We start from the raw sequence: 15399 nt of genomic DNA on the forward strand, positions 1-15399 counted from the left end.
GATGAATGCTGGTGCTCAGCTGGCTGTGTCCTCATCATTCAGCTGGGAACCCCAGCCCATGGAACAATGCCACCCTCAGTTAGGGTGTGTCTTAGTGTGATAAAACACCAAGATTAAGGCAATCTACAGAAGAAAGAGTTTATGGGGCTTCCAGTTCTAGAGAGTTAGGGCCCATGACATCAGGGAGAGCAGGCAGCAGACATGACAGCTGGAAGCTGAGAAATCACATCTCAAGCTATCAGCAGGAAACAGAGTGACCTGGGGCTGATGGGAAGCTTTGAAACCTCCAAGCCCACCTCCAGTGACACACATCTTTCAGCAAGGACATACCTCCTAATCCTCCCCAAGCAACATAACCAACCACAGAACAAGCATTCCAAGGCCCAAGAACATGAGGGACATTTCTTTCAAACCACTATAGGGTAGACCTTCACACCTCAATTAGCACAATGTAAAAAGTCCTTCACAGGCATGCCCAGAGATTTGTTTTCATGGTGATTTTAGATCCCATCAAATTGACAATCAAGAGCCATGGAGGTGGTTTTATTAGTCATTGTGAGCCCCTCACTTATTGTGTGGTGAATAGGGACTGAGGTTGGAGAAGTAGACTAAGTGATTATAGGTTTGGAGCTTTTGGGCAAGTGATACAGCCTGATCCCTGGAAGAGGAGGCACCTGGAGTTCAGCCATACAGCCAAAAATCCAATCAAAGATACCTAGCTAATGAAGCCCCAATAAACACTGTGGGCCTTGAAGCTAAAGGCAATTTCCCTAGAGACTACTGTCACACAAAACTGTCAGACCAATAAATACATGCAGAGAAAGACCAATAAATATCCTGAGGATACCAAGACTTTGTGTTTGATACCCTCCCATACTCTATACATTTTTTTTCGTTATCCATCTCCAGTTTGTATTTTTTTTTTTACTACAATGAGACTAATTATAAGTCACCATACTTCTGTGATTTATTCTTGTGAATTATCAAACCTAGAAACAGTTTTGGGAATCACCAAATCTGCAGCCAGATTTCCCTCCAAAATGAGACTGGTGTCCCACATGAGGGCATTTTTGTGGGAACTTTGCCCCTAATTTTAAGTTTTATGAACTTGCTATACATGGTCAGAGGGTATTTCTAAAATGGGATTGTGATTGTGTAGCACACTTCCAGGATACCTCACTGTCCCTAGGATGAAGTCCAAATGCCTACCTAAATAGGCTTCTGAGACTACTGAAGAACCAGGCTTTGCTGTGTAGTCTAGTCTCAAGTCTGCAACCCCTCAGACTTGATATTTCAGCCATATTGAGTTACATGCCACTGAGTAGCCCCTGGTCTCCCCCCCTTTCCAAGTTCTAGAGCACATGGCTACTTGTCCTATCATATTCTCTCCACCCCTCCCTTTTTAGCTCACTCTCACTGTCCCTTCAGGTCTCAATTTAAATGTCACCTTTCTGTCTGGTACATCTTATATACTCCCTCCAAGTCAGACTTACACACTCACCCCTCTAACATGCTTAGCCCCTGGGTTGAAATGACCTGCCATCTGCTCTGTCCTGGTCCCTACCCCATCCCCCATTATAAACTTATTATGAGGAATATGTTTTCTTCCTTCTTGTGTCTTCTCGTTCTTATCAGACTGAGGGAAACTCAAAGAGATAAACAGCAGACACCAATAGGAGTAGTGTTAAAAGAATGAACGGCTTCAGAGAAAAACTTTGGATGCCACCCAGGCTTAGGCAACAGCTGGTTAAAAGTCATCTTTCATGGTACTTTTACCCCCAAGTGGTAAACATCATCAGCTTGAGGCTAATTTATTGTTGGTTTCAACATCAGAGGATTAGCTAATTTGATTTTTGTCCCCAGTTTATTGAGACAAGTTTTGTCCCAAGTTCCAATTTGAACTTTAAATTGTCTTTTGGTCAACCATTGATGGACTTATGTGAATAATAGTATCCACAATATTTTACTTTATTTTGGGACAGGGTCTTAAAATGTAGCCCTGGCTGACCTAGAACTCACTATGTAGACTAGGCTACCCTCAAACTCAGAGATCCACCTGCCTCTGCCTCCTGAGTGCTGGGATTAAGGCATGTGTGACCAAGCCTATTGGTTTGCAATATATTAAACAAATTTATTATTCAGTATCTATGGTAGTTTGAATAAGAATGGCTCTCATAGACTCTAGATTTAAATGTTTGATCACCAGAAAATGGCACTATTAGGAGGTGTGGCCTTGCTGGAGTAGGTGTAGCTTTGTTGAGGAAGTGTCACTAGGGGTGGGTTTGAAGTTTCAAGTGCTCAGGCCAGGCCCAATGTTTCTCTCTTCCTGTTGTGTTGTGGAATGTTATTTTAAAATGTGTTACATTTGTTCGTGCATTTGTTTTAATGATGCAAAGATATGTTGCATTTTTTATGTTGCATTTGTTTAACTCTGTGAAGCTATGTTTCTTTCCTGCCTAAATCATCTGATTGGTCTAATAAAGAGCTGAACAGTCAATAGCAAGGCAGGAGAAAGGAAGGAGGGGCTAGGAGACAGAGAGAATAAAGAAAAGGAGAAAAAAGAGCAAAGAGGAAGAAGGAAGCAAGAGAGATCAGCCACGGTGTAAGAGTGAAAGTAAGATTACAGAAGTAAGAAAAGAAAAAGCCCAGAGACAAAGGTAGCTGAGATAAATTAAGAAAAGCTGGATAGAAATAAGTCAAGCTAAGGCCAGGTATTCATGAGTAATAATAAGTGAGTTTATTTGGGAGCTGGCATGTCCCCAAAAGAGTAAGGAGTGAAAACACAACCAGCTACACTGCTGCCCGCCTACCCAGATGTAGACTCACTACTCTCCAGCACCACATCTGCCTGGGGGCCACTATGTTTTCTGCCATATCAATAATGGACTAAACCTCTGAACCTGTAAGCCAGCCCCAATAAATGTTTTCCTTCATAAGCATTGTCATGGTCATGGTGCCTCCTCACAGCAATATAACATTGACTAAGACAGTATTTATTACCAATAATACATACAAACATGAGCATCTATTTATGTTTCCACCCGCCTCGTCCCACAGTCACATCAGCCCCAAATGAACACACAAAGACTTAATTATGAAACTGTTGGCTGATGACTAGGGCTTATTGGCTATCTGTCTTAATTAATAACCCATAACTACTAATCTATGTATTTCTGCCACGTCTGCACGGCCAGAGTACTGAGCTTGGCGGAGGGTGTTGGGATTGAAACACTTAACAGACCACCACGAGAAGTGAAGAGAAAGCTGCTGCCTTTTATTACAGAGAGTAATGGGCTTAAATACCCAAGCCAGGGGATTGGCTAAGCACAGGAGGAAATCATGCACCACCCACACCTGGGGTCAAAGCACAGGCACTGCACACCAGAAAGTTATGAGAACCTTGTTTGATCAACCTTGAGAGCAAGGGAGTTCTACAGCTGGGTGGGGAGGAAGAGAGCTGTAAGGGACATGTACTTAAATTTCCCAACATATTTCTACATGGTCTTATCTTACTGGAGAACGCCTGACTCCCATCCTCTCTTCCTGAATTCACATGATGACTCCTTTCTGCCTACACCTCCCAGAGTTCTCCTCATCTCCTAGACCCACCTATCTTCCTGTCCTATTGGCCAACAGTGTTTTATTCATCAACCAGTAAGATAAACATATACAGGACAACCCCCACCATCTATTGACATTTTCTTGTAATCAGAGTTCTTAATTGGTCTAAGCAATAAAAATCCAGGGTCAGATAGAGAAGAAAATGCTGAGAGATCAGAGAGAAGGAGCAAGCCACAGCCACACCTTACCTTCTTAGCATCTCAGCAGACAAGAGAGTGAGTTCCTCTTTCTCCCTGCTTATATCCTGTTTCCACCCAGCTAGCTCATTTCCTGTCTGTCTGGACAGACCTCCAGACCTCTAGACCTCTATGGTTAGCTAGTGGCAAGCTTCATTCTCTGACCTTCAGACAGGCTTTATTTGTACAAGTAAGATATTACCACATTTTCTTATTAAGTATTACTTGACCAAACACTTGCTAGTATGAAAAGAATGGTATCTCCTTCTCCGTTTTAGCTTCTGGTTAAAAATAACTCCTCTTTCCCTTCCTTTCCCATCACTCTGAGCATAGAAGAGTCATCCCTGAACTTGGCTAACAGGGGTAAGGGATATACCCAGAGGTACATTGATGATATACCTGCTGGTGTCCAAGGATGCGATGCACAAGTTACATAAGGCAAGGATCAGAGAGAAAAGGTACAACTGATATGATTGGGTTGTTACTTTACATAAATCGTTTTAACAAAATAAGTACATATATGAAAGAAACACACACAACACACACAGAGAGAGTTGTCTCACACCTTTAATCCCAGAACTTGGGAGGCAGAGGAAAGCAGATCTCTTGAGTTTGAGGCCAGCCTGGTCTACAGAGCATGTTCCAGGACAGCCAGGGCTACACAGAGAAAGCCTGTCTTGAAGAAAATAAAAAAAGGACAAACAGCACCAATAATTTGACTGATATACCTCATTGTACCCCTGTGAGATTTGTGATTTACTGAGAAGAGCATTGTCATTTCTGTGACATTCTTGTGAAATGCAGCCCATGTCTGGTCACGAGAAGACACCAGACAGATTCAGAGTGTCCAACACAATTCAAGGCCCATAAAATAGCTGAAGAAGTCAAGTGTGGTGGCACATGTCTACAATCCCAGCACTTGGGAAAACGAGACAAGAGCATCATTTCCCAGGCAGCCTGGACTGTATAGCAATAGTACACAGCAACAATTGAAGATTAGAGGAAACTAAAGAGAACAAGACCTATGCAACATGTATTTCTGAATATGATCTTGATCCAGAAAGGAAAAATGGACATTTATTGTGGATAAATAAGAATCTGGGAAAATGAATAGGCTGATGGATGTTTATTTGGGGAGAAGTCACTTACACCAGAAACAGATGACCGCCAGCAGGTTCCCATCCCAAGGATGACTCCGGCTGCTCTCTGTCTCCAACCAGGAAGCAAAAGAGAGTGCTGGGGTCCGGGACCCCAGACCTAGTTCCCCTAGGTCACACCCAAACCTGTTCCCATGCCCCAATGGCCGTGGTCAGTGCAACAGGTGCAGGCAGGGTGGATATCTCACTACAGATATTGTTTACAAAGTCTGAAATTTTGCATGGAGTCGGTGGATCAGTTGGTAATGATGCACGTAATTCATTCCCTGACCTGGAGAATTGTATAGTGGGTATGAAGATTATATAGTGCCAGCTGTGGAAAAAGTAAGCAACACTTTGACAAGGTCCTAGGACCCAGGATCAGCACTTCACTTAACAAAAATATATAATTATATGCATATACTCCTTCATTTATAATGTGGTTGCCATCTAGTAAACTCATCATAAGTTGAAAACATTCAAATTTGAAAATGCACTTCATCCAACTAGCCTACCAGCCCCACACTTAGCAGCTGAGCACACTTGAGCATTAATTGTTCCAGTTGAGATTGAGTGGCCTTGTGGGAGTCAGAGCTCACTCTGCTGAGGCCCAACATCATGAGACAGTTACTGTACTGCATAGCGCTGGCTCAGGAAATATGAGAACTCTAAATTCTAACCCAATTTGTATGACTTTGGAAAGGCCATAAAGTTGAAAATGTTTAAGTCAAATCACAAATTAGAGAGGGCCAATTTTCTGTAAAACCTGTCAGAGCCTAAGGCAGTGGTTCTCAACCTTCCTAATGCTCCAACCCTTTAGTACAGTTCCTCATGTTGCAATGACCCCCAACTGTAAAATTATTTTAATGCTACTTCATAACTGTAATTTTGCAGCTGCTATAAGTCATAATGTAAACATCTGATATGCAGGATGTCTGATATGCAACCCCCACACACACACACACAAGGGGTCGTGACACACAGGTTGAGAACCACTGACCTAAGTAGCACCTGCTGTTGTCTTCATGACAGTGTCCTAAAACTAGTCTGCTTGTGTAAGTTCAAAATTCACCACATGATTTCTTAGCAGAGCTGGCATAACACACCTGTGTACACATCCCATATCCCATGTGAAACAACACTTGAAATTACAGCCAGTTTTGTTTGTATGTATTTCAGGAGCAACACATGCTCAGAGCTGACTTTGTTAACCATTCATAAATGCATGGAGCCTCCAGGCTTAGGAGGGGACACTGAGACATAGCACTTACCTCTGTCTTGGGGGCTACAGGCAGGATTAAAAGAGGGCTTCACTGAGGAAGAGTCACTTGTCCACTAAAGAGGCAGTGGGGCTTCCCTGGGGGCGGGGGGGGGGAATCACAGAGATGTGAAAAAAATACTAGGTAGCAAAGCAAGTAAGTGCTGTGTAAGGTTGAAGAGTTGGATGGAAGAGGGTGATGGAGGAAGATGGGGGAAGAGGCTAGAGAGAGTTGGGACTGGACAGAGAAGTGGAAATAAAAACAAGACAAATCCTAAAGAACCTTCACTTTTCCTTAGAGCGAGATCAGGGTGGGGGCTTAGGGAAAAAACGCACATCAGATTTGCAGCTAAAATGTCGTCTTTGTTGCTGACCTGAGGTTTGACTCTACAGTGAAGACCCACAACCAGGAACAAGCTAAAGAGGACCCAATGAGACCAGAAGAGACCAGTGTGCAAGGGAAACTCAGGCACACTGGGTGGCCCTCGTGGCCAGTTAGACGCTGAAAAGAAGGCTCCTTCCGGACAGAGGAGGAACTAAAATATAGACTTCATTCTTCCCACTTAGGAACTGCACCTCTATTCAGAGAGAGCTGCTTGGTTGCTTCTGCTCCAAAGAACTCCTCTCTTGTAGTGAGACTCCAGGCCAGCGGAATGAGAAAGTTGGGGAGATCTCAGCAACCCTGCACCCTCATCACAGAGGTCACAGCTAAAACTCTTAGTACGGAGAGTTTCCTATCGACAGTTCACCGTCATTCCCGAGCACTACTCCACACCAGGAATAAAGGGACTTACATCCCTTCTGCAAGAGTCCCTGACCTCTATGATGATTAGCTTCAACTGTCGACATAACACAATTTAGAAACTCCTGGGAAGAGCCTCCTTGAAGGACTGTCTGGATCGGGTTGTCTGTGGGAATGTCTGTAGGGGATTAGCTTTTAACTGACATGGAAGACCCGGCCCACTTTGGGTGACACTGTTCCCTGGGTGTTGAAACCTGGGCTGTATACAAGTGGAGAAAATGAACCGAGTTGTAAGCATGCATGACGGTGGATGTGAGGTAACTAGCTATCTGATTAAGTTCCCTGCTATGACTGACTATAACCTGGAACTGTGAACTTAAACCCTTCCACCCCTGAGTTGCTTTCTGTCAGAACACTTTGTCACAGCAACAGAAATAAAACTAAGACAGTCTCTTACCAAGGAGCTATCAGAACACCAGGTGTCACAGGTGTGAAATCGAACTTGGAGTCACAGAGTTAACGTCTGAGCTCCATCATCGGCTGGCTTCATGACCTTGGTCGACCATTTTCCCTTTCTAAGATCCTAGTCCATCAGGCACTGAACGGGATTTCAGACTGACGGCCTCTTTGAGTGGCCATGAGCCTTGATTTAAATAAGATGGTCCTTCTCTACTTTGGTTCCCCCTTCGGCATCCCTGCTTCCTCAAATTACCTGAAACTTGAACATCGATCGATCACTCTCATTGCCTCTGCTATTCATCTCAGAGTCCCAGTTCACTCAGAAAAGCCTAATTTTCTTCCTGTTCATGCTCCATTAACTTCTCAGACAACTTCAGGTGATGAAGAACCACCATTTGGCCATAGGGGTGAGGGAGACACGGGGACCCTGTCGGCGATGCATGCAAGCTCCCTGCAGGGGGCAGCATCGGGCAGTGTAAGGCGATGCCAGGGCTCCCTGAACCCTCAAGGTTAGTCTGGAGTACTAGACTCCAGCTGACAAAGGACCCATTTTATTCCGAGTGGGTCTGATACAAGGTCTTCAGGTAGTCGGGTCTTTGGTAACGCAAGAGCAGGGAGGGGCGCTTTTGTTTTGTTTTTAAAGAATTTCTCTGGCTTAGCCAACCCAGTAAGTTTCCCAGACGCCTCTCAGTGGAACCGCAGTTAGCTTTAGTGGTATAATGCTGATGCTGGAGAAGGGAAAACCCTGCCGGGTTTCCCACCCACCCACTCTCATTACAGATACACCCTCAGCCATGCAGTGGTGGGAGAGTCCTTGACAAGGGAAAGATGAGGGCTTACTTCCCCTCTCGGCCTGGTGGGACGCAGCCCCTGACACTGATTAATATTGAAAAAACGTGAAGACGTAAAACTGGAAAACTTGATAGGGACATACATTACCGCGTGCTGTTTTTAAGGAGGCCTGGTAGTTCTGTGCCCCAAAAGTCCCTCACGCATGGCCAGACATAAGATGATATTCTACAATTTCTGCATCTATTCATATGGGAGAACAAAGACACAGAATTGTTAAAAAAAATCATCAGGATGGGCTTCAGATGCAGGTCTGTTGGCAGTGTGCTTGCCTGGCATGTGCCAAGCTAAGGGTTCTCTCCCCAGCATAGTGGTGCGCGCCCATAATCCCCAGCACTCCTCGGTAGAGGCCAGAGGATTTGAAGTTCAAAGTCATCCTTCACTACATAGCAAGACCATGTCAATCTAGAAGACACGAGACCCTCACAAAATAAAATATCAAGACTTTGCCAGAAGTCCAAAATACAGGATCATCATAGGGATGAGGTTGAGAAATGTAAGTATCTGGGGCTGGAAAGATGGCTCAGTGGTTAAGAGCACTGGCTGCTCCTCCAGAGGACCAGGGTTCAATTCCCAGCCCCCACATGCCAGCTAACAACTGTCTGTAACTCCAAGATCTGACACTCTCACACAGACACACATGCAGGCAAAACACCAATGCACATAAAAATAAATAAATTATTCTTTAAAAGAAAAGAAATGTGGGAATTTGAGGAAGGGAATTACTGCCATGGGAGCACTGAATAGCCAGTACAAACAGTGGACACAGACTCTCCTGAGAGAGCTTCAGGCCTCTGTGCCAGGGAGAGATTTCTGTCACCCACTTTTTTGCTTTGGCTGGGGAGGGGAACCGCTCTGTCACCATGACATCACCACCTTCCAGGAACCACTGAGTCAGCTGCTGCTGAGGCCCCAGGCTGGACTCACTTCCTCCAGCCAGAAGGCAAAAGAGGGGGGCAGGGCAGGGCTGTGGGGCTGTTCTCACCACACCCCACCCCTCCCCCATGCTGTGTGGGTCGGCTTCCCGCCCACCCGCCCTCAGCACAGCAGTGTGGGGATGCCTGTGTTCATCCTCACACTCTCACCCCAGTGACCAGTGAAGCAGCAAGCATCCTGGGAAGAGGCAGGAATGCTTTACCTCCTTGTGACCAGGAGCTGTTTCTACCGTCGATGGTTCTGATGGAAGGATTGGGCAAGAGCTCAACCAGATGAAGCTGGGACTAGGAGAAGGCATGCAAACTGATTGAAACCTTCATAGCCACAGCTGGTCTAGGTCAGATGTCACCTACAGTCACAGGGATTGGCAGATCTCTCCAGGACCACTCCCTACACTAAAGAGGGTGAAAATCTCCACAGTTCAACTCATCCCATGACTAGAAGCTCAAGGGCAGAGTAAGAGGGACCATCTGTAGCCCTCCTGCCCCTTCTCCCAGAGAGTCCTAAGTGCCCTCATCTGCCTCACCCTTGCATTAAACTCAGAGTTCTCTCACACCCTTAGCTGGCCTAATGAAAAAGAAAACAAACCAGGGGACAGTGAAGCAGTTTTACAGCATGGTGAAGGTCCTCTACTCCTCACGTGATCTGCCACGTCTTAACTTTTTATTATATTGATGTACTAAATGCTAACCTAACCCTGGGTAAACATCTCCATCCTACCAGCAAGAACACCATGATCTGAGAGGTGAAGGAAGCTGTCCAGGGCACACAGCCGCTGAGTGGTAGAGCCAGCCTCAAAGCCAGCTCCAAGAAGCGAGGTCTTTGCACGGGGTGCTCTGACTCAAAGCTCGAACCTCCTCTGCCTCTGAGTCAGCAGCGACAAAATTAGAATTTCACTCGGCAATCACCAAGTCTTAAGGTGAGGGGAAGTAGGTTGGGGACTTGAAGGTTGTCCAGGTTTGTGACCAAAACAGATGTCCAAGTCTCCTACACAGCATCCTGACTTCTGCTTGGAGGGACCAAATCCAGGAAGTCTCCTGGTTCAGCATGTGCACTAGTTTGCTAGGACTGGAGATCAAATGTCCCCATGTCCTCTATGCATTGTAGCTGCTCTTAGGGTCCGAAGGGACCTGAGCTGGGTGGCACCCTGACTGCCCTCTCTCTGGACTGCATTCTCGGGTTCCAGCATTTACTCCTATGTGCATTTTGCTCACCATCCTGCTCTGTGTGAGGTCTGTTTTGTCTGTTCAGTCTCAAGTGGAGTGCAATAAACTGATACAACTGTACAGCCCTTCAGAAGTGAGCCAGCCAGCTGAGAGAACGGGACCAGATCACACTCGAGATGCTGTGGACTTGTTTGACCTTATCATGAGTGAAAACCCTTAAATGCCTGTCTCATGTGCTGTCCCCGAGCCACATCCTCTCCTGTGGCTTGTCCAGCTGGGTTTGGGATACACATGACTTGTTCTCAGCATGCAGACAATGCTTAACAAATGCTCCTGGCTAGCTCACTGCTCCTTCTTACAAGACTCCTACAATTCAGCCCTGCCCTCCCTCTGGGCCCAGCTCTGGATCTCCATTCCAAAATGCTGTCCAGAGCTCCCCCTGGCCCAGTAGCCTCATGATGGACTCCTGACTCCACACCCAGCCTCCTTTTGTATTTCCAGGGAACATTTAGGAGGTTTACTCATAAACAAGCTACATGGAAGCAAGGACCTGTCACAGGCCCTTTCCCTGCTGAAACATGATTTGCCAGTGTTTCTATGGTGCTAGGCTGCCATGGAAAGACACCATCGAGGGAGTCATAGAGACCCATATGTGAAGTGGAGCGTTACCCCCCAAAACCTCCAACTTCCTGTGAAGGGTTGTTTCTATTCCCTTGAATTCCACCCCGAGGCTTTGGGTAGGCAGGAGGGGCACATAGCACCTTCCTCTGCCTCCCCATCCCTTCTGAGCCCCCTGCCAAGCATTGCACAGCATCAAGCAGTCTTTTCTTCGATCCTCGGGGCCCGCACTCCATTCTTCTTGAATCCTATGTTCTGAGCACTGCAGCTGAACACATTGCTTTGTGCTCGCATGCCCAAGCTGCACTTCTAGATAGAGACAAAGGATCTCCTTGAAACATGGGAAGCCTCCTCTCTCTCAGCAACCAGGCTCTGAGAATATTAAGCATTCACTAGCTATGGGGCAGGCAGGGCGGGAGGGGTAGGATTGAGTTTGAAATGCAAAGCTGAGCAAAACTTCTTTGTTCTAGATTGTCTGGGGCTCTCCTGAAACCACAAGCCCATTGAGTTGGTGAACTAGGAACATCTTGATTGGTTCCTGAGAGTGAAAACACATTGTTTTCATATCTCAGAAGTAATTTCATTTCTTTCACGTGGCCCAAGACAGAACCTACAAGGGCTCAATGTTTTTGCCTCCCACCCATTCATTCTTCCTCCTCACGGTTAGATCCTCCACACAGCTGAATTCTTTCTCTCCCAGACCTCTACTTGTCTGTTCAGGAACGCACTCCTGAGTTAGCTGTTGAGAATCCATTTTATTTATTTATCATCCCATCTTGTGGCACCAAGGTCACACTGGTAAAGTGTGCTGACATCTGCTCGTGTCCCTGTGCTTTCTATCCAGGCATTAATTACCATATGTGAATGCCAAAGAATTTATAGTTTTCTTCACTCTAGCTATTTTGCTCTCCAGCCTCTTAATATGGGTACAAAATCGAGGCTGTCCACTTTAGAAAAAAGGGATCAAGGAGGACTTCTCTACAATGGTCTTTTGGTTCAAATTGTCACCTGCCAGATAAGGAAAGGTAGAGCAGGAAAGGCATTCCAGACCCAGAAAGAGCCCAGGACAGGAACCCAGATCAGGGTCTTAGTAGGATGTCTTCAGCAACCAGAGCCACGTGGGTGAGAAAAGAGAAGGTGGGGGGGGGGGGAGGCCAGGATAAGAAAAGAGCTGGCCCCCACTGTGCAGGTGGGAGGTGGCAGGAACCGGGAAGCATTTCGAAGCTCAGTCTCGTTATCATAGAAAGTTGGAACTGGGTAAGGGTATGGTTAGTAAAGAACCATCAGGTTACTGCTCTTGTCTGAATGAGCAATGGTGATGCTGGGTGTTGGGGAGAGAGACAGACAGCAATAGAAGGGTGGCTATTCACTCTGAAGGGAGCTATATTGTATAATATAGATATTGTCATGGCATTGTCATCAGACTTTATAGGAAGATGCATGAAGGAACATTTCACACTGGGAGCCACAAACCGATCCTGGGAAGAAGGGGTTCCAGAAGCCCAGGGAACAATATGCTAGTGTGTGTCTTCCTGTGCATCTGTGTGACTATCCATGTATGAGTGTGTGTGTGTGTGTGTGTGTGTGTGTCTGTGTGTGTGTCTGTGTCTGTGTTTGCACATGCATAAGATTTGGAGGAAAGCTTAAAAGCTTCCAGAAAAATCCAGCAGGGGTGGGGATGGAAAGAGGCAGAGGCCTTGCCAAGTACTAACAACTTGAAAATTAAAGAAAGCTGTGTTTCTGGCCATGACTTCATCTCTCCCTACCTAACAAACCCAGCAGTGCATTTCCAGGTCATAACAAAGGAGTGGTGAAAAGTAGCTGCACATCGAAGCAGAGTGGCTTCTCCTGTTGTTTGATCATAACCTGATGTTCTGAGACACCAATGAGCATTTCTGGGTAACTTCAGAGTGTTGCCTCTATTTGTAACAGGAATTAGGCAAAGAAGGGGGTTCCAGTTCCTACCTAGTGACCTATAAATAAACACTTGAACACAATGTGCACATATGACTCTTCCCTGACCGGTTTGGGGGGGGGGAGGATGTCAGTTCCCTTTTGCACATCACTGTCATGGATCAGACTTTTCTTACAAATCAGTGGCTCTGACGCTATGTTCCGCTGTGTCCAACTATGTCACTTCGATGTTTGTTTTATCCCATAGTCCAGTTTTTGTGCCAACTGAAAAAAAAAAATGGACCAGAGAAGCCAGGACAGGAAGTGTATTTTAAAGGACTATACTAGAGAAAGCCATACCTATTCACCAGCAAGGACTGAAGAAATAATATACTGGAGCCGAGGGTGAAAACAACTCCAGTTTTTAAAACCTTATTACTGTAACCTGAGACTTCCCAGACCTTGCCAGTCTAAGAGCAAGAACAATAGAAGCCCATGTTTGGCTGGTTCTGAATCATCCCTTGCCAAACCCCACCCGACATTTCTGGAAGTCCCCAGAGAGTCACAGCTCAGACAGATGGGGACTCCAAAGGCAGCTAATGGCATGAGCTTTGTTTCCCTTGTCTCTAAAACATACAAGTATAGGGACTAGAAAGACAGCTCAGCAGTTAAGAGCCTTGGCTGCTTGCTCTCCTCCAGAGGACCCAGGTTCGATTCCTGGAACCCACATGGTGACTCAATGATCTGTAACTGTAGTTCTAGGGGATCTAACATGCTCTTCTGGTCTCCCCAGCCACCAGGCACAGACATAGATGCAGACAAAGCATCCATACACATAAAGTCATTTTAAAAATTAATAATAAAATAAAGAGTAAAGTCTCAAATACTTTCTGGTTTTGGTGGGGGTGGGGGGTGGTGGCAGTGGGCAGGGGGAGTGGGAATGGCCTGAAAAAGACTTGAACAGGGCTCCAGGCTTCTAACTGTTCAGAAAGTGCTGCTTGTTGTTAGGTCTCAAACCTGGGACAAATGCTAACTACTGTGCCTATCAACATATCAAAGCTGACACTGGCCTCCAGATTCTCCCAGCATTGCTCAGCCCCTACCTGTTACAAAATTCTCCTGGCTGGCATAGTGCAGCCCCTACCCTAAACTTCTCCAGCCCAGGGGCTAGGCTGCCATTCCCCTAGCTGCTCTTCCTTCTATAATCCAGCCACTTTGACTATACGCGTCCTTTGTACCCTTTTCCCTTTGGGCCTATTGGTCTCTTGGTCTCCCAGCTCTCCCCTCCTCATTGCCCCCTCTCCTCACATGGCCTGGCTCAGGGTCGTGTTCACTCTGGACTCTCCCAGACAAATGTCCCTATCTCTGGCTGTGCTCTCCCTCATATACAATAAACCTCCTGTACCACAGCAGCCATGTCTTTTTTTTTTTTTTTTTTTTTTTTGGGTTTTTTTTTTTTTTGGTTTGTCCTGGAACTCACTCTATAGACCAAGCTGTCCTGGAACTCACAGAGATCCACCTGCTTCTGCCTCTCGAGTTCTGGGATTAAAGGTGTGTACCACCAACACCTGGCTGTTTCTTTCTTTCATTCACTTGCCACTACTGCCACCACCACCACGGTCAATATTCATCTGTGCTCACAACATCTTTCCCTCCCTAGTTCAGACCTTTAGTTCAAGCCCAGCTCACCTCTTAAAGATCAACTTGGTCTTCAAGCCTATGGGCTCCTGGCCAGCCTACCCACCAGACATGCCCAGGCATGTCTTCCAAGCTTATAATTATCACTGGACGGTTGCCAAATTGTGGAGATATGCAGGGACACATACCCAGAAACACAACACAATACTCTTGACATTTTCTGTCCCCTTCCGACCCTTCCTGAAGGGTGTGACCATCACTAGACCCCAGCTAGAAGATCAAAGTGCAGAAGAAACTTGTTCCCAGAAATTTAATGCAGGAGACTTCCAGGGTCTCTGAGATTGTCAAGGATCCTCTGGAAATGTCACCACTAAAAGCCAAAGAAGTACAGGATCTGGGCTAAAACCAGGCAAACTGGAAAAAAAAAAAAAAATGATTGGGGAAGATGGGCAATGGTAGCTCTCATCTGTAACTCCAGTACTTGGGAGGCAGAGGCAGTTAGAAGCCCTGCCAGTCCCAGGCCAGCCTGGTCTATATAGCAAGTTCCCTGTCATCCAGGGCTACTATATAGTAAGACTCTTATCTCAAGAGAAAAAGATGGTGGGGGGACATGAGGACTTGGGGGTAGGTGACACAAAAAAGATAGGTACAACGCAGCATCCCCCTCCCCCGTCCGTTTCCTACACACAGTCCCCAATGGACTTCTCAGTGTCACTACAAAGCTAGAAGAAAACCTAAGGCCCCCCCCCCATTTAAATGACCTTCCATGGGGAGAGTGCCCTTTCACAATTCCCTCATTTACTGAGTGCCTTTAGGCGTGGGGTTGTGCAGTCTCTGTTCACCACTTCCATGAGTATCTGTTGGCACACAGAGCAGGAGCTACAGGGAATGGTAGGAGCCAAGTGAC

The sequence above is a fragment of the Phodopus roborovskii genome, unplaced genomic scaffold (genome assembly GCF_943737965.1).
Source record: "Phodopus roborovskii unplaced genomic scaffold, PHOROB, whole genome shotgun sequence".
NCBI lineage: Eukaryota > Metazoa > Chordata > Mammalia > Rodentia > Cricetidae > Phodopus > Phodopus roborovskii.